We start from the raw sequence: 14,237 nt of genomic DNA on the forward strand, positions 1-14,237 counted from the left end.
CTGGCACAAAAAGAAAGCTAGAGTTAGATTTTAAAAATGGGTTCTTTTCTTTTCTGATTTATAATGACAAAGCCTATTTTTTAATAGGCTAAGGGGAGTCTTTAATAGATATAAATTGACTTTATATTTAGGATTTAGACTTGTAAGGGAAATGAAAATCAGCTATTAGAACATAATTTTGAGTTATATTATAGAACTTGGAATGATACAATAAAAATTACTTAATTAATAATTGATAAACCATCAAGATGAGAAATAGTATATATTTGTGAAACAAAATAAAAAATGTATTTAAACAATCAATATATGTATTTTAGATATGACAATTATTATATAATGAAATAGGGGAATCTTGGGTTACCCAAAAATTGAATATTATGGATAGTAAAGGCTAATTTAGAACACTGTAATTGAAATTAGGTAAAATTTAAAAACAGGACATGGATAAGTATAAATTAAAATATATTGATAATTGTCTCAACTGACAGTGCTATAACTAGAAATGTATTAATTTGATTGTGATATTGTAATTAAGGGAATTTTTGCTGATGTAGTCTGGAATATGTACAAAATGATTTTCTTGTTGGACTTTTGATTACCCAATCACTATGTTGCTTCATAAATATCTGGATGTAAAATTGGAAAATTAATAAAACTTGTTTTAAAAAAAATCACGAATGAACTCAGTTCTGGTGCAGTACCTGTGTTGCTTCATTAACTACCAGCATTAGGTGGAGCTAAGTCCCTGGGAGGAGCCTATCATTTACAAGAATTCCCACCAAAACTTTGTGGTGAATTGCACCCCCTGTCGGAGATAATGTGCTTCACAACCCCTTGCATTTGATAGTTGTGTTGCATAAACATCTTGGCTAGGACCCGGGCTGAAGGAATCTTCAGACACACCATAAAGTTTGCTTGCTTTGGAAACAAGTTGATGACAGTTCAAATTACTGTGCTCCCAACATTCTCAGGCAACTCCATGACAAAGTCCATGGATATCTCTTCCTTTGGCTTAGCTGGGTTGGCTACCGACTGTAGCAAGCCTGGAGGCTTTCCAGGTAGGTGCTTCATGGAATCACACATGGAGCAACTAGCTACATAGGCTTCTTTGTCCTTTTTCATTTTTGGCCACCAAAACTGTCTTTTTACCAAAAGAAAGGTTTTCACAAATCCAAAATGCCCTGCGGGTTTGGCATCATGGCTCCTCTGCAGGAACAAGGTTCTCTGACTGGCTGGGACATACAAATTACTCCCCTTCCATGCTAAGTCCTCTTTTGACATCAGGTCATCTTTATGTCTCTGGCACCATTCATCTGCCCCCAAGGCATCTTTTAACGGTTGCGTCAATGACTGTCCCGCTGGTTGCAGAGAGGCTGTTTTCTGCTACCTCATAAGCACTGGCACCATGAGCTGCCTGGATGGGATGATGGAGTTAATTACTTCCTCTTGGTCATCTTTTAGGATGTTCTTCCTCCCCCACCCCCCGGCAAATAGTGAAGAGTGAAATTAAAGTGGTTAAAATACTGAGCCCATTGCACATGCTTAGGGGATAGCTTCCTTGGGGTCCTTAATGCCTCCAGGTTCTTGTGGTCCATCCACACCTTGAAGGAAAACTTACTGCCTTCCAAAACTGCTTCCAGGTCAGAAAAGCCCACTGGACAGCATAAGCCTTTTTGTCCCAAAGGGCCCAACGCCTCTCACCAGATCATCTTCCCCTTCTTCTAGAAGACCAAGCCAGGCTTTTCATGGGTTGGAGTTCTCTCTCTTTTGCTGGATTGGCGAGAGACCTGTCAGGTTGACTACATCTGAAATATTTGTCACCTATGATCCAGATGAAATGCCTTACCAAAGCCCTTATAAAGGTCCTCAAAAAGAGGGATGAAGACTCTCTCTGCAAATGCATCAGCCTGGTTCACTAGAGCCTCTTAGACCGTCTCATAGCCAGTCATCACCACCATTTCCTGGAATCCCAGTCTGATACAGAGAATGAGACCGTGCTCTTTTGACCACTGGAATTCAACAGATGAAAAACAAGAGAATATTTTGATCAATAATTAATAATTGATCATGTGCAGAATTTTATTTAAACTATCATGCCTCACAGTTCCAAGACTGAGATCATGTTATTTATTTTTATTTTTTGCTTTATAGAATATTATGAAGCTGTTATTTTTATGATTTTCAATTTAATTACACAGAACAAATCAAAATGATCCTTATGCAATATGAGGGGGTTTGCACACCAAGTGACCATGACAAACTGATAAATGTTTCTCATAAACATTCTCATAAAGGGCTCAACTATGTAAGACTCTCTATGAAGATGAATTCTGCCCAAGAGATATAATTATATTCCACTATTTTGTGAAGCTGCCTTGCAGCCTTTAGTGCCAGACGTATAGTTGAATTTTAGCTATAAAAGACTCTGTCTGGTTGTTGAAAGGTTCACACAGAAACTTTCCTGTTGGCCCCTTAGTTTGTGAAGGTGATCGTGGGAATTCCTTAAGGAAAAAATAAATAAAATGTATTTTCATAAATGACTCTGAAAATGAGGGAAATTAGCCTACTCTCCTTCCTTAAAAAGCTGTAAGAAAATCTTGTACGGAATATTGCTCCCTGAAGAAATTGTTTTAATTTCTTAGAATTCTGTTTAAAATATAGAAATGCCTCTAAGAACATATATGAAATTCATTCAGCTTAACAGCATTTATATTTCCACAAAGACTGATTAGGATTTTGAACGAGTTCTGCAAACCTACATGAATAATTATAATATTTTACATTGATTAGCAAAAAGGATTTTCTGACAATAATCCTTCCAGGATATATACTGTAAATATAATAGAATAACAGAGTTGGAAGGGACCTTGAGAGTCTTCTAATTCAATCCCCTGCTCAAGAAGGATATATTTAGATATCTGGTAAATCTCACTTTTTAAATTGTTCATAAACATTGAAAACCATCAAGGAACACATAAGACTTACCTAGTGGTAGGATTCAAATATGTGAACAACCGGAAGTCCATTCTGGGCCTGTGCAATAAAAAATTAGCTAACGGTTCTGCCAAAGTGGTGCAAACCAGCTGAATCCCACCACTGGACTTACCTGACCAAGATTTTTTCCCTTGAAATCCATGTGGGTTCAATCTTGTGGGTGTTCCATAAGGTCTCAAAGGCTTCTTTGTTCTCTCAGACTTTGAATTAAAGTTGATGGAGCCTCTTTGTGAATGTGAACTCTTTTTACTCCTTTGCTTTGGAGTTATGAAACAATATGTCTTTTGCTGTATGGCAACCTATAATGCAAAGGCTTTCTCCTTGATAATTTCACTACTGATTTGTGAAGATTTCAGATTAATCACCTTGGGGATAAAGAAGCCTTTGAAACTTATGTCCATGGTGGTTGCATGTGGCAAATTGGAGGGAACAATATTAGCAAATCTTTGAACTTCATGAATTACAGCATCGGTGTAAGGCATTTTGGCTCGGTGGTCAGTCCTTGGTTGGATATCACCAATTTCTCTTGCAATTTCTTCTTGGATCTTATCTGGGAAAACAAAATGATATTATGTATTAAGATGATTCATTTTTTTGAATTTTGTTTTAAATGCAAATTAATGCATAAATTCTAAATTCTGAATGATACAATAGTCACTGATTGTGATCCTTGGATAACGGCCCTTCAGACTGTCACTCATATATTAATCACTTTGCAAATGGACTGCTGTAATCTGCTGTACCTCTGGAAGTCTTTCAGACCATTCAGAGATTATACCCAGCCCAGTTTGTGGCACAGCAGATAGTGATTTGCGTGTCTCATTATGCCCCTGTGAGCCCATTGGACTACTTTTAATAGGCTTCTCAGTGTAATTTGAAGGCTGGTGAGATTGGGCAAATGATGATAATGATGATAACTTTATTGTCACTTTGAATGTACACCAATTGGCATACATCAAAATGAAATTTCGTTGCATACAGCTCTCAAAGGGTCACCACCTCCAATATATACTCCTTGTTCGTGGCCCGCTCAAATTTCACATTGTCCATTTTAGTCTCTAGGGAGTGAACGATGGCAAACAGGACAGATGGAAATGGGGCTCCATGTGGATTAGCCCTCAAGTTAGCTTGTATTCTGACAACCTCGTCTTCTTTCCTTTTTCTGATCCTGACTCTTCCACCTTTTCCTTAAAGAGGCCTTGCTTCTTTTCATCCCTGGAGCACACTGCTGCCGCCACCAACTCCTCCAAAAGCCTCTCTCTCTTCCTCTGGGCCTGCTGACAGCCTCATCCAGTTCCTTCACTCCATAAGCTCCAGGTCCTCTCCTCCTCTGCCTCCTCTGGAAACAGCCCTGATTTGCAATACAATCCATCACTGGGCCAGCAGTCAGATCTTGCTGCTGGTAGAACAAATTCAAACAGTGCCAACAACTTTTAATGGTCTCACCAACAGTTCCAAAACAACTAGAAACTCACCATGCCAGCAAAGATTGTCGGTCGTATGTCGTATGTTACCTTAGTTCCACCATGTTGCTCAAACACATTAAAATCTTCCTGATCATGTGGCCTATAGCCCTTACTATCCCTTCCAAAACTATTCGCCTTCAAGAGACAATGCAGCCGCAGCCATTCCAGGCGCCGCCATCTTAGAATACAAATGGGCACACTTTGGATCCAACAGTTAAAGGCATCTAAAGGTACTCAGTGGGTTAGGACGTTGAACTTGTAGATCAGATGGTCGGCAGTTTGGCGGGTCAAATCCCGAGTGCCGTGTAACAGAGTGAGCACCTGTTACTCATCCCAGCTTCTGCCAACCTAGCAGTTCGAAAGCACGTAAAAATGCAAGTAGAAAAATAGGGACCACTATGGTGGGAAGGTAACAGCGTTCTGTGCACCTTTGGCGTCCAGTCATGCCGGCCATATGAGCACAGAGATGTCCTTGGACAAATGCTGGCTCTTTCGCTTTGAAAGAGAGATGAGCACTGGCCCCTAGAGTTGGAAACACATGAGCGGGGGAACCTTTACCTTTACCTTTTAAAGGTACTCCAGGATGTGTGGCTTCTCGGAACTGATTCCACTGGAGATCCAAATCGCTGGCACTTTGATGAAATTCAGAAAATTATTGAAGACCTGACTATCCCCCTGGAGTTTGTAATAGGTTGAGGATGGAGCCCTGGTTAGATGGGTTTTGGTTTTTCTAGATCTTCAGGCCGTTTATGAACCTTTTTTTCCTTTTGAGTACTGTTATTTTTAAACTGTAAGCAACTCAGAATCACCAGGAGTCATGTGGTCTCCAAATTGCTGAATAAAAACAAAATAAAAAAATATATCTTTGAAGAACTGGTGCTAAACCATGAAGGAACTTTGTCAGATATTAAAGGAACCAAGCAAATTCATATAAGAGGAAATATTGGAAGGATACAAAGAAGAAATTCATACATGAGGGAAATATTACAAAGATGCAGAAAATATCATTAGTGGTAATTTTAAAAGTCATAAGCTAGAAAGAGGGCTGAGAAAATATTTACAGACCCTTCACATCCTGGACATAAACTGTTTCAACTCCTCCCCTCAAAACTCTATGCACTAGAGTCAAATTCTTTGTGTTTCCAATCACACTTGGCTAATAAAGTATTCTATTCTATTTGAAAGACAACTTAATTCTTGGATCATCTCTTTCCGTTCATTCAAGACGTTTTCCAGATGGCAACAATTTTTCCCCAGTGATTTTTATAGCTTTATTGCAAGCCAATATTATGAAAGTGCTTACTCTGAATTTCTGGGTACTTCATCATTAGGAGTATGGCCCAGCGCAGAGTGTTTCCCGTTGTGTCTGTACCAGCACCAAATAAGTCAACTACAAGATGTATAAGGTTTTCATTATGAAAATATCCATCATTTGCCATCTTCATATTCTCCTGAAGTGTATAAAGAAAATACTAGTAAGGAAACTCAATCTACACACATAACCAATATTCCTGAAATCTAAGAGGATACTCCATATGTGCGTAATAGTCTCATTGAGAGGTTATAGTTGCCCCAACGCTATTGGATTTCTAAAAGGAACACTCTAAAATCAAACAGTTATATAGAAAGAGAAAAGATTGGCACAAAGCGATCACCCATTCCTATCCCCACTTGGACCTATTCCTCCAGGAAGGAATAAATATTTATGACATTTTTAATGGAGAGAGAAATCAATCAAGGTGTAGTAACTGTAGATTCTGAAATAAAGTAATGAAGACAGAATGATTAAAATTGCTTTGGAAATTTATTTCGTCTATATTTCTGAAATAAAGCTCTTAACCAACCTGCAGGCAGTATATATGGAGGTGCATTTTAAAAATATTTTTTTAAAAATCAGTAATAACAGACATGGGTAAAATAATCCATTACCTGTCTTTGCCGAACAAGAAATGATTCAATAAAATTCCTCTGGTCATTTTCATCAAGATCTTGGAGATATTCTATGAAGGTGGTCTGTATGAAATTATGGATCTCCCTTTGATTCTTCATTATTATTTTATGGGCACCCAAAAGAAACCGCAACTTGGGAAACAAATTATATAGTTGAAAGAACAATAAAGGAAAACCTATATTATAGAAGTAAATACTTTGAATTTTTCAGGTGGACATATCAAACATTTTTATAAAAACAATTGTTATGTTCTTAGTTCGGTTAGGCATTGATGAGGCAAAGCATTGAAACTGCAAGCATGTTTATTAACTCACAAAAGTAGCAGCCCTAGAGGCTGCTGAACAGCTATATATATGGTTCACCTCTAGGGGGCAACCAATAGGTTTAAAGTAACAGTTTCCCGCTCCAAACATAATTATCAGCTTGGAGACAGACAATCTGGGTTGCAGTAACAGAAACCATTAAGCAACCCTACACTTAAATACAGCAATTAAGGTCATACATTAAGCAAGTGATTTCACCAGTTGAGGCCAATACATTACAACAATGTTCCCTAAATCTAATAATAATAATAATAATAATAATAATAATAATAATAATAATAATAATAATAATAATAATAATAATAATGAAAATCTGGGGTGCTGGTATATTTAGGTGACATTTTAATTTGTACTAGATTTTTTATTTGGATACTCGAGTTGGAGATTGACAGTGAAGTAGGATTTGAATCCTGATATCATCATGTTCATTGTCTTTGGATGCGATCTTGCTACAGATACCCATTAGAAGCAACATGCTTTGCTTCTCAATGAAGCTTGAATGACAAACATTCTGGTGCCTCTTTTTTCATGACATTATTTTTTTCAAATAACAAATCAGATTACCAACATAGCAGGGCTTCCTGCAAGCTGAATATTTTCCCCAATTATCTTCAGTAGTCATAGAAATGTGGTATCTTCATATTCATAGCGTTTCCCAAGTAGAATAGAAACTATGATGTTGGAAACAGCAGCAGTCAGAATTCTTTTGACGTCAAAGGGTTTTTCTGACAAATTGTTCAAAAAGAATTGTGAAAGGAACCAGGATTAAATCTGCTTTCTACTGAATTTATACTCAAAAGCAGCTTACACAAAGGAAGCATTTCTCATAGAAAGCTATAGCTAGTGCTGATGACATTGGAAATGTTTAAATTAAAAATATGAAAAAGTATTTCAATGGTAATTCATTGAATTCATTTAGAATCACAATACTTGACCATACATCAGTGATACTTTCTTTGCAACTGTGGAACTCCCTGAAAATAAAATATTTGGCAAAGTTATTGCAATGCCTGCTGATTAAATGATTGCAGTTTTAAAGATCAAATGGCTTGACTGAAAGCAGGGAGGAGCACAAATTCCACTTTACAATGCATTTTCATTCTTAGATGAAGAACTTGTAACCCACTCTAAATAGAGGATTTAGAGGAGTCTCTAAAGAAGAATAAGTCTAGAAGTGATTGATGAGAGACTGTTGTGTTACACTGAATTAACAATTCAAATCCTCTGGAACCATTCTGCCATCCATAAGTCACATTTCTGTAAATATACTTAACATAAATTGGACAAGGAAGCATACTTATAGGCAGAAAACAATGGGTTTAAGAATTGTTGGAGAAGGTATCTCCCAACACAGTCCTTGTTCATTTGATATAATCTGCAGAGATTATTTCCCATGCTACATTTATCCCAGAAGATGCTCCATTACAGCATATCAACCCACCTACATATGTCTCCATTGTCTTCGTTAAGACACTACACTCTTCTGTGATTTTTTTCCTTTTCCTTTTTTGTTTTATTTTTTTATGTTGGAACGATTTAAACAGGAGTAAAATATAAATGTTATGTTTTAAATAAGTTTCAGAAGATTAGATGATTGGAAATATTAAAGTGAATGTTTAAAGTTTAAATGGATTAAAACAATCTGGTATATTTTTTTAATTTAATTTAATTTTTATTACATTTATATCCCGCCCTTCTCCGAAGACTCAGGGCGGCTTACAAGCTTAGCAGTAGCCTTCATTCTATGTATATGCCTGCTTATTAGGGCTTTATAGTGGAAAGAAGATACATATGTTTGAATTTGGCTGAATAACGTGAAAATTTTGAAATATATTATTTTTAGAGGGATATTTCTTTTCCTTTTCCTTTTTCGTTTTACTCTTTTATGTTGGAACGATTTAAACAGGAATAAAATAAAAAAGATGTTTTAAATGAGTTTTAGAGGATTAGATGATTGGAAAGATTAAGGGGAATGTTTAAAGTTTAAATGGATCATATATACTTGAATCTATTTGGGTCAATATAAAAGGGGGAAAAATGACATCGCCATAGGTGTATACTATAGGCCGCCCAACCAAGCAGAGGAAATAGATGAACTTTTCGCTAGTCAGTTAACTAAGGTATGTAGGAAGCGCATCACAATAGTAATGGGGGACTTTACTTATCCTGATATCAACTGGGAGACAAATTCTGCACCAAGTGGAAGATCTAACAGATTTCTGACAAACCTAGCAGACAACTTTGTCTCCCAAAAAGTAGAGAAGGGAACTAGGGGATTATGTATATTGGATTTAATTCTCACTAACAGAGATGAAATGATAGAAAGTGTCAAAGCCACAGGAACCTTGGGGGGAAGTGATCATGCAATATTGGAATTCAACATTATGGAAGCACAAGCAATAGAATACAGCCAAACTAGAGTCTTGGACTTTAACAGAGCTAATTTCAATAAACTTAGAGAGACCTTGGGAAGAATTCCATGGATGAGAATCCTAAAGGGGAAAACAACTCAAGAAGCTTGGGAAATTTTGAAAAGTGAGATAATAAAGGCCCAGTCTAGCACAATACCAACAAAGAAGAAAAATAACAGCTTTCAAAAGAAACCAGCATGGCTGCATAAAGAACTCTCTGATAAACTGAAAAATAAAAAGGACAAGTATAAGAAATGGAAAGAGGGGCACATAACTAAGGCAGAATATCAGCAAACAGCCTGTGCCTGCAAAGATGAAGTGAGGAAAGCTAAGGCTCAAAATGTACTAAGGCTTGCGACCAAAGTCAAAAATAACAAAAAAAGCTTCTTTAAACATATAAGAAACAAGAAAAAAAAAGTTAAGGAAATGATAGGTCCATTAGTGGACATGGCACAAAGAAAAGGTTTGCATAACCATGTATATGAGGAGAGAGAAATGCAAAAATTCCTCCTACTAGAATTCCTCAAACACCCACACCTCCACCCCCAAATTTGCAAATATGCAGAATCAGACATGGTGGTGAGCAGCATGTGAGGCTTGTGGGCCTGGTACAATATTGACTCAACTTTTCATTCTCCAGTTCCCTCCATGGGCGTTGAGGGACAAAGTCACAATGGCACAATAAAGGTTTTAGCTGGATTTTCATCCTGGTTGGATTTGCAGAAGCCCTTTCACTCATTTGAGGTTCTTCTGGCTGTTAACCTCAAATGGAAAGTTCTACATTACACTGATCATACACCTGAAAGCTTGTCAACTACAATCCAGATTGAAATAACTCACCAAACCCTTTTGTCGCATCTTCAAAAATGGGAACAAAGGATCTATCTGCAAATACATCTGCCTGGTTCACTAGAGCTTCTTTGACCGTCTCATAGCCAGTCAGCACCACCATCTCCTGGAATCCCAATCTGATGCGGAAAATGGGACCGTATTCTTTTGACCACTGGAATTCAGCAGAAGAAAAACAAAGAGACAATCTTGATCAATAATTAGAATCAAATATGTAGAAGATGTTTAAGAAACTATATGTCAAAATTCAAAAGGCACATATAATGTTATTTCCTTTTTTTGTTCTATTGACAATTGTGATGGTATATTATTCTTTATAATTTTTAACTTTCTTATGATTTATATTTAACAGAAATGCTTATGTAATAAAAAATCCTCACAAAACAGAAATGCTTGTCAAGCTAAGAAACGCTTTCTGATATGTTGAAACAGGGTCATTTGTGCAGGACATTCTGTGAATCTTAGAATTATAGGGCTGGAAAAGACCTTGGAGGTCTTCTATTCCAACCTTTTCTCAAAGCAAGACCCTTATGCCATCCCAATCAAACTGTTGTCCAGCATATTTTTTTTATTAAAGAGTTTTACAAAAACAGGATTTTACAATATATCCCCAAATCCCCCCACCCCAAACCCACCCACTCCCCCCCTACTTCCCAGAGCTAAATACAGGATTATAGTTATAATAATCATATTCTAAATAAAATTTTTGCATAATATACAATTAACCAAATTCATAATGTGCTTTAACTCCCCTTTAACATAACTACATGCAAAGTACCAACACTAAGATCAATAACAATATCCCTCTAAAATCTACTCATAAGCTAAATGGAACTTTTTAGTCCCATATTTATTCTGAATATAATCTATCCATCTCCTCCAAACTGAAATATATCTTTCCTGTGAATGATCTTTCAAGTAAGCAGAAATCTTAGACATTTCTGCAAGATTCGAAACTTTAAACACCCATTCTTCTATAGAAGCACTTCTAAGAATATGAGATTTAAAAGCCCTGTCCACCTTCTTATCGTAAAGCAAATATGCATGCCATCCATATACCAAATCCCAACCCTCAAGATGAAGTATTCTCTTATTAGTAAAATTAAGCCAATCACTAACCCACGTCAAGGCAACCGCATCATAATACAATTTCAAATTCGGCGCCTTAAGTCCCCCTCTTTCCCTAGCATCTTGTAAAATCTTAAATTTAACTCTTGGTTTTTCCCCCCCAAATAAATTTATTAATACCCTTCTGCCATTGATCAAGGTTGGCATCCTTTTTCAATATAGGTATCATTTGAAACAAAAAGAGAAACTTTTGCAGAACATTCATTTTAACAACTGCAATTCTTCCCAATAAAGATAATTGTAATTTTTTTCCAATTATTTAAATCCCTTTGTACCTTCAACCATAATGTTTCATAATTACTCTTATACAATTTTACATTTGAAGCTGCAATATATACTCCTAAATATTTAACCTTTTTCACTATTTCAAAACCTGTTTATTTAGATAACACATCCCTTTCGCTCATAGATAAATTCTTAGATAATATCTTAGTCTTATTACTATTCACCTTGAACCCAGAAACCTTACCATACTGAGTTATAATTTCCATCAAATCTATAACCGACTGTAATGGTTGAGATACTGTCACAACCAAGTCATCAGCAAAAGCTCTCAATCTATAATCATTCTGTTTTATTTTAATTCCCTTTATCATAGAGGACTCTTGAATTTTAATTAATAAAATCTCTAATGTTAAAACAAACAATAATGGTGATAGGGGGGATCCCTGTCTTGTACCTTTTTCAATTTTAAAAGTCTCAGTTAGCCCCCCATTAACTATAATTTGTGCAGTTTGTTGTTGATATATAGCTTTAATAGTATGTAAAAAACCTTCTCCAAAATTCATCTCCTCAACAACTCTCAATAAAAATTGCCAATTAAATTGGTCAAAGGCTTTCTCTGCATCCAAAAATATCAATGCTGCGGAGACTTGGTTGTTCTTATCCAAATATTCAAGCAAGTTTACAATTTGTCTTACATTATATTTCATATACCTCCCAGATATAAATCCCGATTGATCACTATGAATCATTTGTTTCAAAACTTGCATTAATCTATTAGCCAATACTTTAGCAAAAATCTTGTAATCTTTATTTAAAAGTGATATAGGTCTATAATTTTTAGGTTGAGTAAGGTCTTGATCCTCCTTTGGAATCAACAATACAAAAGCTGTCCTCCATGATGGAGGAACTGCACAAAATCTTTAAGGGTTCAATCATTTCCACCAACAACATTTTATAGTAAATTGCTGTTAATCCATCTGTTCCCGGAGCCTTGCCCAATTTCAACTGTTTAATAGCTAAAGAAATTTCTTCTGATGTAATTGGGCAATTCATCTCAAGTTGTTGTTCTTTTGAGAGTCTCGGAAAATGAGCTCCCTGTAAATACTTATCTATATCTAAATCTTGTATATTTTCTTTAGAATATAATTTCAAATAAAAATCTAAAAAACTCCTCTTAATCAAATTTTGTTGGTAGACTTCTTTTCCTTTATATTCTATTTTATCTATAGTACGTGATTTCTGTTTCTTCCTTAATTGGTAAGCCAACCATCTACCAGGTTTATTAGCGTTACAAAAAGTATTATGTTTAGCATAACGCAAATTAGTTGCTACTTGATCGGCCAGTAGCATGTTAAATTGTTCTTTCAGTAAATGTATTGAAATCCTTAAATTATTATCCAATGGATTCAAAATAAGCTTTTTCTCCTTAATTTAATCTCTTCCTCAAGATCTAAATGTTTTTGCATTTGCTTACGCCTGTAGGCGTTGTTCATGTAAATCAAAACCTCTCTCATATAAGCTTTACTAGCATCCCAAACCATTTCCATCGATGTACCTTTATGCATATTTGTAACAAAAAATTCTTTCATATGTTCTCTACATTTCTGCAAGAACAAGTCATTTGTAAATAAATTCTCATTCAGCCTCCAGGATCTTCTACTACCATCTTCAGCAAAAAACTCCAACCAAACAGGACTATGATCAGACATTGTCCTAGGGAAAATCTTAACATTCTTAACCAAGGGAAAAAAAATCAGTAGTAATCAAAATAAAGTCAATCCTAGAGAAAGATTTATGTCTATCCGAAAAAAAGGTAAAATCTCTGTCTCTCATATTCCTTTCCCGCCATACATCTCTTAATTCCAGATCCTCCTTCAAATCAAAAAAATCTTTAGGCAATTTCAAATTAAAAAAGTTTTTGGAGGATCCCTTCTTGTCTTCAGATGGGACCAAAACTCCATTCCAGTCCCCCATAATAATAACAGATTTATAATCCAATTCGATTAGTCTCTGATGTAAAAATTTGAAGAATTTTTGCTGTTGTTGATTTGGAGCATATAGTCCAATAAGAAGAACTTTCTTTCCTTGTAATATTAATTCAATACTAACATATCTCCCTTGTTTATCCGATTCAATCAATCTTGCCGAAAAATCTTTTCTTAAATAAATGACCACTCCAGCCGTCTTGTCCAGAGCAGAAGATGCAAAATGTGTTCCCAATCGGGAATTAATCAGATACTTTTGGTCTTTTAATGCAATATGTGTCTCTTGTAAGCAAACAATGTCATTTTTATGTTGTTTCAGATAAAAAATACTTTCTTTCTTTTCTGTGGTGAATTTAAGCCATTAACATTCCATGTCAGGAACTTCACCATCTCTGGTGACCATGAGCCTTTGGAACATAACCTGAAGATCAGCTGTTGCTCTCTTCGGATGTGCTCCTCCCACAGGCTCTGAGACTGCCGCATCTTGCGTAGTTGGACCAGATACAGGCTTCTGTTTTTGCTCTTTTTCCATACGCTTATATGCAGCCCTTGTCATCCTCTGTTCTTTTGGATCTTTGTTTAATGCCAAACTCTGCTCCATAAGCTCCGCCTGCCGTATCTCCTCAAGAGGCAATGAGATTGCCCCTTCACTCAATTGTTTATCTTCTTGTCTTGCTTCTGTTCTTTTGATTCAAGGAGACGGTGGTGGGTCTGCTTTCAGGACCTTAGTGTAGAAATCTTTTGCTTTTGAAATTGTATCCAATCTGTATCTGGTCCCTGCATAATTTACCACAATTCCATTAGGTATTTCCCATCTGAACTGGATTTGTCGCTTCTTAAGCTCATCGGACAGAAAGGCAAAATCTTTCCTTTTTCTAAGAATTTTTGGAGGTATCTCCTTTAAA

The sequence above is a fragment of the Vipera ursinii genome, assembly GCF_947247035.1.
Source record: "Vipera ursinii genome assembly, contig: scaffold_183, whole genome shotgun sequence".
Taxonomy (NCBI): domain Eukaryota; kingdom Metazoa; phylum Chordata; class Lepidosauria; order Squamata; family Viperidae; genus Vipera; species Vipera ursinii.